Raw genomic sequence first — 11,544 nt, 5'->3', positions numbered from 1 at the left:
CATGCCCAGGCATGTTGTAATCTTCAGCTACCACCCCCATCCCAGAAAGCTATAGATCAAGCAAGCCCAGGCATAGCAGCCTTATAAAGTAAAAACAGAAACTTCTGGCCCCACAGATAACAGCACATTCCAATGCCCTAAAGACAGCCCCTACCAATAAGAATCTTCCCTTTACTCAGGGCATAGAACTATCCAATCATTTTAAAGGATATTTGGTGCGCACGGGCTTCTGTGAAACTTCTATATAAAAGTGTACCCCACCCTAGTTTGGGGCTCTCAGTACGGATCCGCTGCATCGGTGAAATCTGAGGATCCGAGCTTAAGACTGAATAAAGGCTCTCTGCTGTTGCATACACTCCGGACTCCTTGGTGGTCATTGGGGGTCGTGAGATCTGGGCATAACACCAACCAAACCAAAAACAAAGCAAACAAAAAACACACAAAAAACCCTTTTCACTTGCTGAAAGTATATATATATACAGTTATATATACAGTAATATACAGTATATATATTACAGTTCCAACAGTTGCTTTATAATTCTATTTTCTTGTGTGTGCATCTGTATTCATACGTGTTCAGGTGTGTGTGGCACCTAGTGGACCACCTCAGGTATAACTAAAATTCCTTCTGGGAGGCTCAAATGATGTCTGGCCCCCTCCTCCCTTGGTCCCTAGGACAAACTAAGGTCCAGTTTCACCAAACTACAGTCTGGGAAACCAATGAGTTTATTGGGCTGGCTTACAGAGCAGTGGGTGAGGGTTTGGTACTGGAGTGTTGCGTGTCCCCTCCTAAGGGCGCACTGGAAAGTCTCCATTCAGGTGTGGATCATGCCTTGCTCCACCTCCCCAGAACTCCCTCAGCTTCTATAGCCTTAGCCCCTCCCCTCATGCAAATAGGGCACATGAGTTGGGAGGTGTGGCTGCCTCTCCCTGCCCCTCCTTTCTTGTTGAGAGTAACTGTAAACCAGCCTAGCTGTGATGATCCCAAGCATGTGGGTGCAACCAAGCTTGGGAAGAAGACCGCTGTCCATGCTCTGTCTTTGGAAGACAGTCCTAGGCAATATCAAGTGATGTTCACCTTTTAAAAATATTAATTTATGCCGGGCGTGGTGGTGCACACCTTTAATCCCAGAACTCGGGAGGCAGAGGCAGGCAGATCTCTGTGAGTTCAAGGCCAACCTGGGCTACATAGTGAGTTCCAGGACAGCTGGGCTACAGGGAGACCCTGTCTCAAAAAGACCAAAAAAAAATATTATTTATTTGTGGGACTGGAGAGATAGCTCAGGGGTTAAGAGCACTGACTGTTTTTGAAGAGGACCAGGGTTCGATTCCCAGTACCCACGTGGCAGCTATGAACCATCCTTAACTCCAGTTCCAGGGGAATCCAATGCCCTGTTCTGACCTCCAAGGGCATTATATGACACCATGCATGCAGGCAATACACTCATACACATAAAATAAAATAATAAATAAGGGGCTGGAGAGATGGCTCAGCGGTTAAGAACACTGGTTGTTCTTGCAGAAGTCCTAGGTTCGAATCCCAGCACCCACATGGCAGCTAACAACTGTCCGTAACTCCAGTCCCAGGGGATCTGACAGCCTCTTCTGACCTCCTCGGACATTGCATGACACGGGTGCACTGACTTACATGCAGGCAACACACACATACACATAAAATTAAAAAAAAATTTAAATAATTTTTTACACTTATTTTTATTTTATGTATGTGTGTGTGTGCATGTACACATGTTGCACAGGACTATCCTCTGAACCAAACTGCCACCATCTTCAGTTCAGCTATACCTGTTTGCAAAAGATCATCACAGCTGAGCTTGTTGATTGTTGACATTGCCTCATAAAATGAGGGGTGGGGAGGGTCATGGGACCCTCTGTGGAGTATATAACCACTTCTCCCAATGCAATTCTGCCCTAACTGCATGTGGCCTCTGGGAGAGGCTAGAATATATATTCTAGATGGGGAAGGGCTGGAGGAAGGGGCTCCATCTTGGCAGACATGGGGGTGTCATCACCCATGCTGGCTGTGGACCTTTAAGGTCACACACACTCCTACCTGCAATCAGCTCTCACCCATGCTCTGTAAGTAAGCCTAATAAACTCACCGGTTCCCCAGAGTGAACTCTGGTGGCAGTGAACTTCGGTTTGTCATTGGAACACAGTGTAGGAGAAGGGAGGTGGTTGCTTAGTCCCCCTCCCCCAGGGCAAAAATTCTGAAAACAACATGTGTGTATGTGCATATGCAGGTCAGAGGACAGCCTCAGGTGATACTCTGCAGGAGTGTCCACCAAGTTTTTTGTTTGCCCGTGTGTGTGTGTGTGTGTGTGTGTGTGTGTGTGTGTGTGTACTAGAGTTCAGTTCCCAGAACCCACATCAGGCAGCTCACGACCACCTATAACTCTAGCTCCAGGGAGGAATCGATGAGTCTGACCTCTGTGGGTGTCTGTTCTCACATGCACAGACACATACACATACACATAATTAAAAATAAAATTGCTGGGCATGGTGGTGCAAGCCTTTATTAAATCCAGCATTTGAGAGGCAGAGACAGGTGGATCTCTATGAGATTGAGGCCAGCCTGGCACACAAAGTGAGTCCCAGGCTAGTCAGAGCTACGTAGTGAAGCCCTGTCCCAACATCCTCCCTCAAATAATAATAAAAAAACAAAATAAAGCATTAAAAAAATAGTCTTGCCGGGCGTGGTGGCGCAGGCCTTTAATCCCAGCACTCAGGAGGCAGAGGCAGCCTGATCTACATAGTGAATCCAGGACAGCTGGGGCTACAGGAAGACCCTGTCTCAAAAAGACCAGAAAAAAAAAAAAAGTCTCTCATGAGTTTGGAACTCACAAAGTAGGCTAGGCTGACTGGCTAGTGAGCCCCAAGGATCTGCCTGTTTCCAACTCCCCAGCACCAGATAACAAGGTTTTTGCTGCTGTTGTCGTTTTACACGGTTGCTGGATCAAACTCTGGTTCTCATGCTCTAAGGGCAAGCATTTTACCAACTTAGCCACCTCCACGACCCATAGAGTTAATAATTACTCTTTTTCTTTGGTTTATTTCTTTTTATTTTATGTGTATGAGTGTTTTGCCCACATTTACATAAGTGCACTGGTGTCATGCAATGCCCATGGAGACCAGAGGGTGCCAGAGGCCCTGTAACTGGAGGTGTGGATGGTTGTTAGCTGCCATGTGGGTGCGTGGGTGCTGGGAAGCAAACCGGTGCTCTCTGCAGAAGCAGCCAGTGCTCTTAACCTGAGCCATCTCTCCAGCCCTCATAATCAATTATTAATCTTATCAGAATCCTATCAGGTCAATTTCCATCTATTGCTTTTGTTAAGAATAGATAATATTGTTTTTATATTGATTATTTTGAGGTTGTAGCCTGGACATTGAGACTGCTTGTATAAGTTTGGATTCTATAAATAGTGTTGAGTTTTCTGCTAGTTGGCAGTTGACTTGAGGGACTCAGATTGCAATCCCTGCCCATCCCTTGGACAGCTGTTCATATCTCCAATTGTTTTATTCTTAGCCAGGCTGCTTGGAGTCTGCCATGCATGTGGTTTGTGGAGGCAACGTTCAAGAGCCCAAGTCCAGTCTTCCCTTCTTAAATCTTCTTTTCTAGAATGCTTTGTGCCTTCCGGAGGGCATCACACCCAGCTTAAACATCTAGCCTTTTGGGCCAGGAACACTTCAGGCTCTTTCTAGAATTTTCTCTGCTCTCCTGGCCTGGACCCTGCCCTGACCTCAGCCCAGAGCTGTGAACACAGACTCACCTGGCAGTTCCTGCTTCCTGCTTTGACCCCTTTCTAGAACATGCCCATGAACTCACGCTCTGCAACTCCAGGCAACTATTGGGATTTTATTTCATGCAGAGTTTAAGGTGTGACCTAAGGAAGAGTTAGTTCTGTCACATGGAAACAAGCCCAGCTTGTTAACTTTTGTGTGCAATGATAAAAAACAATTGGGATTTAAAGTATCATTTTGATTTATTTTCTCTCTTTTTTGGTCTTTTTTGAGACAGGGTCTCCCTGTAGCCCTAGCTGGCCTGGAACTCCCAGAGATCTGCCTGCCTCTGCCTCCCCGTGCTGGGATAAAAGGTGTGCACCACCATGCCCAGCTACTTATTTTCATTTTATGTGTATGAGTGTCTTTTATGAGTGTTATTCCTGCATGCAAGTACGCCCATGTCATGCAATGCCTGCAGAGGCCAGAAGAGGATGGCGGAACCCCTGGAACTGGAGTTATATGTGGGTGCTGGGATTTCCACCCAGGTCCTCTGTAAGAGCAGCCAGTGTTCTTAACCACTGAGTCATCTCTTTAGTCCCTAAAATTTCATTTTGTACCAAGTCTATAGCTTATACTGGGGAGAAATGGCATTTTTGTTAGTTGTTTGTTTTGAGACAGGGTCACCCTGCAGTGCCAGCTGGCCTGGAACTCCCTATGCAGACCAGGCTGACCTCGATTTCACAGATTCTCCTGCCTCTTGAGTGCTGGGATTAAAAGTGTGTGCTGCCACACCTGGTAAGAAAAGACCTTGACACCTGCAGTGTTAAGACGTCTCATTCTTTAATTTGGTATTTCCATCTAGGTATCTACTCTGTGTGTGTGTGTGTGTGTGTGTGTGTGTACAGTGAATGTGTATGTGCGTGTCCTGTGCATGTATATTGTGAATGTGTGCGTATGTGTCTGTGTGTACTGTGAATGTGTGTGTGTGTCTGTGTGTGTGTACTGTGAATGTGTGTGGCCCAAAGAGGCCAAAGGGACACTGATTGCTTGGAGGTGGAGTTACAGGCTATTGTAAGCCACCGGACTTGGGTTCTGGGATCCAAACTCAGGTCCTCTGCAAGAGCATCAACTATTTTTAACTGCCAGGTCACCTCTCCAACCCCCTCTTTACACTCTTGACAAACAAAAGGAGATTTAAAAATGATCAATGCTGTGTTATCATAAGAAACACTAAACTTCTTCAAAGAACTCTTGCCAATTCATTCATAATTTTAAAAGCACTTTCATGCTAAAAAGGCTAAGTTCTAAAGGCCTGGTCCCCAGGATAGTGTTATTTGGAGGGACCCTCAGCTATGTGTGTGTGTGTGTGTGTGTGTGTGTGTACAGTGAATGTGTGTGTGCGTGTCCTGTGCATGTATATTGTGAATGTGTGCGTGTGTGTCTGTGTGTGTGTGTGTACTGTGAATGTGTGTGTGTGCATGTGTCCTGTGAATGTGTGTGTGCATGTCTGTGTATACTGTGAATGTGTATGTGACAGGGTCTTGCTATATAGCCCAGGCTGGCTTCAAACTCATCTTCTTGAATCAGTCTCTTGACTGCTGTGGTGAGAGTCACATGCCACCACACCCAAGGATCTTACTTTAAAAAGTTCTGTCCTAGGGAGATGGCTCAGTGGTAAAGGCACTGGCCATGCAAGCCCAGGGACCTAAGTTCAATCCCTAGAACTCATGTAAAGGTGGAAGGAGAGAACCAACTCCATAATGTTGTCCTCTGGCTGCCACACATACTGCAGCACATGCACCTCTTACATAGATCATACATGTAAAATAGTAATTTTTTAAAAGTTCTTTTCTTCCATTTTAGTTGACATTTGGTGGTGCCCAATACCTTACTTTGCATTTCACTCTAACAGCTAATACTATTAACTTTATCAATGACGACCTATGGACCTTTCAGAGTACTCAAGGCTTCCTTCCTGGAAGGAAGTGCTAGTTGGCTTTGTCACTGTAACAAAATGCCTGGGATGGTACCTTAAAAAATTATTTTTTATTTCCAAGACTGTGATTTTATCTCTAGAAGTTCACTTAGGAGGTTTGCATTCTCTGTAGGGCACAGGTGAGGCACACTGGGCTATAGAAGAGCAACAGAAAAATGATGGGAAACCTCTTGGCGCCTGTGAGTGGGAGAGGTCCAACATCAAGGCCTGGAGGCCCAGGACCACATGTGTGGAGTCAAGGCCATTGCTGGCCATCAAGGGAGGTGGGAAGTCCATTTATGAGTATCAATCCTCCCAATACCAGAATCTGCAAATGACAGAGACCTCCCCTGTCTCCAGAATAAGCCCATCACAGAGGCAAAGCCACTGCCATACACAGCCTGGGACCTTGGGGAGGGGTGTGGGGAATGTGGCCACTCAGAAAAGGTGGAAACTGCTGCCCAACATCAGGAAGTCCTCCAACCTCCAACCTGCTCCGCCATCAGTCCACCACCAGAGGAACGTGGAACCGTGGCTCACGGTTGGGGACCATAGCTCCAGGCTCCTGACTCATGGGAGAGGACCACAGCTCTAGGTCAGGGGAGGGGACCACAGCTTCATGTTCCTGGGAGGCGACCAGAGCTCCAGGCTTCCAGGAGGGGTCATAATTTTAATTGTATGTTGGTTCCTATTACTTTCCTGTCTCTATTACTCTGTCCATATGATTGTACTTGTGTTTAAGAAAGAGCATTTTGGGGGCTGGAGAGATGGCTTCGCGGTTAAGAGCACTGGCTGTTCTTATAGAAGACCCAGGTTTGAATCCTAGCACCCTGGAACCTGCAGTTCCAGGGGATCTGACAGGCAGGACATGGGTGTACTTATATGCGTGCAGGCAATACACTGATACATACACATAAAATAAAAATAATAAAATTTAAAAAAGAAAGAGCATTTGGCTCTGGGCAGCAGATGGGGCCCCCAGTTACTTGCCGGCTTGAATTTCTAGCTAGAGGAACGACAATGCCGGAAAACCTCTTTCCCAGTTTGCTCAAGGGGACGGATGGATAGTGTTCTCTGCTTCATCGTCAAGAATCTGGTTGGCTTTTTTGGGGTCTGCTGTCTTACATCTTCCTCCATGGTCTGGGGAACAGTGATGAGATGTTTTCTTACTGAAGTCAGGTTTTAAGTCCTTTGACTGAAACATGAAGATCATTTTATGCTTAGACCCTCACCTTCACCATGCCCCTGGCCGGGTACTTGAGGAGTGCACTGCTAGGCCTAAGGTGCCATCCTCTGTCACCTCATCCACCACCTCAGGCCATTCACCCTTCAGCCCACTGTGCCCGTGCCTCGTTGCCAAGAGCCACCACTGCCAACATTGCTTCACGCTGTGGCCACGCTACCGCCATCTTGGCTCCCCAGTTATTTTCATTCCTACTTGCCAAATCTTGAGTTCAGAATGTTGAGGTCAATATAAAAGCAACTTGGGGGTCGGTTTCTCTCTCCCTGCTTGGTACCGGAAGGAGGGTACGGGACCTTTCGGTTCCCCTCTATCTCCACCATGCACTTGCTGTTCAGTCCCAGTTCTTGTCAGTTCATGGGCTGCATCTGGATGGTAACTTTTACCTTGGTATCTGACATGTTGGCGGTGCCCTCCTTGGCCTGAAGTGGCCCCTTCATGTGTTGCACACACCCCTCTGAGCGCAGCCGCGACTCTGTTGAGCGCTCCAAGATGCCAACGGTAACTTTAAAATTCATTTTGGCTCCACAGTTGTACAGGTTTCAGTCCAGCACTGGTTGGCCCTCTGGCTTTGCATGTGGTGAACAAAACCACTCCTGGAGGCCAGTAAGCAAGAGAAAGAGCTGCTGGAGGGTGAATGTGAAATGTTCCCCACTGGGTCCAGTACTTGAACCCTTGGTTCCCAGCTGGTGTTGCACCTTTGGGAGGTTGTGGAACCTTCAGAGGGTAGCACATAGCTAGTGGAAGTGGGTTGCTGAGGGGGGTGGGGCTTAGAGTACACAGCCATCACCTGCTTCCTGTCTGATGTGCTTCCTAATGCCTGCAGATGTGAATAACCTTGAGCTCCTGCCACAGGCTTGGCTGCTCCTGCTGCAGTGTCTTTTCCACCGTGACAGCCCTCATTCCCTTGCTTATTTTGCTTTCTGTTTCTGGGATAAAGGCCATGATCAAAAAGCAACCTGGGAGGTAAAGGGTTCATTTCATGTCAACAGTCTATCACTGAAGCAGTAACTTGGAGCAGAATCCGAAGCAGGAGGAGCACTGCTCACTGACTCAGTCCCCTCTGCTCAGCTACCTTTCTTACAAAGCTCAGGCCCATCTGCCCAGGGATGGCACCGCCCACAGAGGGCTGGGCCCTCCCACATCAACTAACAAGTAAGTAAATGTTTCAGGGCTGGAGAGATGGCTCAGTGACTAAGAGCACTGACTTAACCAAGGGACCCAGGTTCAATTCCCAGCACCCATATGGCGGCTAACAACCATCTGTAACTCCAGTTCCAGGGATTCAATGCCCTCTTCTGACCTCCAGCAGGCATTGCATGAGACAGGTGCATTTACACACATGCAGGCAACACACCCATACACGTAAAATAAAAATAATAAAAGAAAATTCTAAAATAAAATGTTTCAAAAACATGATTACAGGTCAATCTGGTCTGGGAAATTCTTCAGTTGACATTTCCTCTTCCCAGGTGACTCTAGTTTGTCAAGAAGTTGGCAAAAACTAACCAGTGCAACTGACCCCTGGTCACCTTGACACAGGAACACACTGTGAGCCATACCCTTACATTTCTGGTCTCAGAATATAAAACACAGCCCAACTTTTTAAAGTTCCATACTCTTTAAAAAATTCCATCATTTAGCCAGGCGTGGTGGCGCACTTTAATCCCAGCACTTGAGAGGCTGAGGCAGGTGGATCTCTGTGAGTTCAAGGCCAGACTGGTCTACACAGTGAGTTTCAGGTTAGTTGGGGCTACAAAAAGACCAAGGATAGTGTATACTGAGAATGCCTCTATTCAAACAGATGAGTAATTTTTTTCTGTAGTTAGCTCTGAAATGAATAAGGAAAGTGGAAATGGCTCTTTAACAGGTTTTCTCATTATTTTGTAACAGGTAATTAGGACTTTAGATCTGTGTACGTAGGTCCCCACCTAAAAGTCCAACATCTCTTTAGAAAAACCTGGTCTCTTAACTGTGGGCTCCTGAAAAATCGAAAAAAAAAAAAAGTTTATTCACCTTCTCATTGTGAGAAGGAAGAAAGTTCACTGTCTCTTTATCTTTAACAGGTTTTCTCATTATTTTGTAACAGGTAATTAGGACTTTAGATCTGTGTACGTAGGTCCCCACCTAAAAGTCCAACATCTCTTTAGAAATCTGACGTCTCTTAACTGTGGGCTCCTGAAAAATCGAAAAAAAAAAAAAAAGTTTATTCACCTTCTCATTGTGAGAAGGAAGAACCAGGGCACAGTCACAGTCAGATCAAAGCAAAGCCCAAATACAACATCGAACACTCACACCTTCTGGGTTCCAAACAGCTAGGGCAGCATCACCACTTCTCCGGCTCTGCCACTGCAACACACACAGCTTGTCTCTACGGCTCAGGCCGGCTCTATTCTACACCTGCTGCTGTCCTTGGCAAATGACCCGCGGTCCTGGCATCTCCAATATGCTTGGGCCTCCACTGCTACTGAGACTGTACATTGACCAGTCACCTCTGCTGGCCTCGCTTCCAACCCTGGCACGCAGTACCAAGGCTCAGTCGCTCTCCAGGACGCCTTCAATGCTCCAGTGTCTATGCTGTTCAAACTAGGAATACATGGGGGACATTACTAAGTCCAGCTGTTAGCTTGACATGGAGCCTTGGCCTCCTCTGGATCACAGCTTCTGTGTGCTGACCCTGAATAAATACTTCCCTGAAGATTTCACCTTGATGGTGCAGGACTCTTATGACAGCTGATTCTTCAGCCCCTGCTAACCAGCATCTATTCTCAGTGAAACAAAGGTTTCACTTCTACAAATTAAAAAAGTTTCTTAGACTTTTTATTTTTATTTTGTGTGTGTGACTGTTTTGCCTGCATGAATGTAAGGGCACCGTGTACATGCTTGGCTCTCACAGGAGGCCAGAAGAGGGCTTCTGACCCCTGGAACTGGAGGTGGGGGTGGTATAAGGTAAAGATCTTCTGAAGAGCAGTACGTGCTCTTAGCCATCGAACCATCGCTCCAGCTCCACTTCCACAGTCTCCATAACAACCCTGAGAGAGTCTCTGAGGACTCCCAGACTTCCCGCTGAAAGTTCCCGACCTAGGATTCCATCGTCTGAAGTGCCCTCAGTGTCATCCTCCAGGTTCCCACAACAGCTTATTGAACTCTGAGCACTCAATGGCTTTTCCAACCCAAAGGTCCAAAATCCTCCATTTCCTCCCAATAAACAAGATGGTCAGCTCTATTACAGAAAGACCCCACTCTTGGTACCAATATATGTTCTAGTTTTCTGTTTGGTACTGTGATGAACACCATGACAAAAAGCAGTAAGACTGATTTCACCCCACATTTTGCAGTGAATCACTGCGGCAGGAATTTGATGCAGGAACCTGGCGCAGGAGCTGAAGCAGAGACCATGGAGGAACCCTGCTCACGGGCTCGCTTCCTCTGGCTCGCTCAGCTACCGTTGTTTCTTTTTTAAAAAATATTTTATTTTTATTATTTTTATTTTATGTGAACAAGTGCACTACCTGCATTCATGCATGTGAGTGCACCCGTGCCATGCAATGCTGTGGAGGTCAGAAGAGGGCTTCAGATTCCCCTGGAACTGGAGTCAAGGACAGTTCGCAGCTGCCATGTGGGTGCTGGGAATCAAACCCGGGTCCTCTGCAGGAGCAGTCAGTGCTCTTAACCGCTGAGCCACCTCCCCAACCCCTCAGCTACCTTTCTTATACAGCCCAGGCCACCTACCTAGGGATGGCACCACCCACAGTGAGCTGGGTCCTCCCACATCAATTAACAGTTAAGAAAGTGCCTTACAGACATGGCCACAGGCCAATCTGGCCTGGGAAATTCTTCAGTTGAGGCTCCCTTTCCCCGGGTGACTCTAGTTTGTGTCAAGTTGATAAAAAAACCATCCAGCACACCCTTTAAACTGCAAGCCAGAGTAGGCTTCTCCTTAAGTTGCTTCTACCAGGTATTCCCACGGTAATGAGAAAAGCCAAGGACCAGAAGAATTAGGGCCCACACTCCGCTTTGATGGTGTATTCCCAGTGACTAAGCATTCCCCTAGTTTCCCATTATCTGCCAATATTTCCATCCATGGCACTGAGCCTTTGACATGACCCTTCAGTGTGTAAAAGACAGCACTTAGTTTTCAGTGACCTGAGTCGAGGTTTTTTTTTTTTTTGTTTCTTTTTGAGACAGAGACTTAATATGGTGCAGGTTGCTCTCAAACTTTCTATGTAGCTGAGGCTGACCTTGAATTGCTCCTGCCTCCACCTCTCAAGTGCTGAGATTACAGATATGCATCACCACACCCTGCTCCAAATTTGATTTTATCAACTGGACATGTGAACTGAATGGGGGACAAGTTGTATTAGGAATTAACAAGGATGGACAAATTCTGAGGAGCCACCTGATGGAGCACAGGAGCACTGCACCTTCCAAGTGGGGGGCTGCCACTGGGTTTTCCCTGGGAAGTAAGGGTGATGCTGTGGCACTCTGGGGAGGCAGAGACTCTGGGGAAGGTTGGTACATGCATGCTGTCAGGCAGAGCTCTCTACCACACTGATTAAGCTCTCTGAGCTGAACTGTAAACCTGGCT

The sequence above is a fragment of the Nannospalax galili genome, unplaced genomic scaffold, assembly GCF_000622305.1.
Source record: "Nannospalax galili isolate Female #2095 unplaced genomic scaffold, S.galili_v1.0 scaffold160, whole genome shotgun sequence".
Classification (NCBI taxonomy): domain Eukaryota; kingdom Metazoa; phylum Chordata; class Mammalia; order Rodentia; family Spalacidae; genus Nannospalax; species Nannospalax galili.
The sequence above is the reverse complement of the archived record's forward strand: the minus strand, read 5'-3'. Positions refer to the sequence as shown.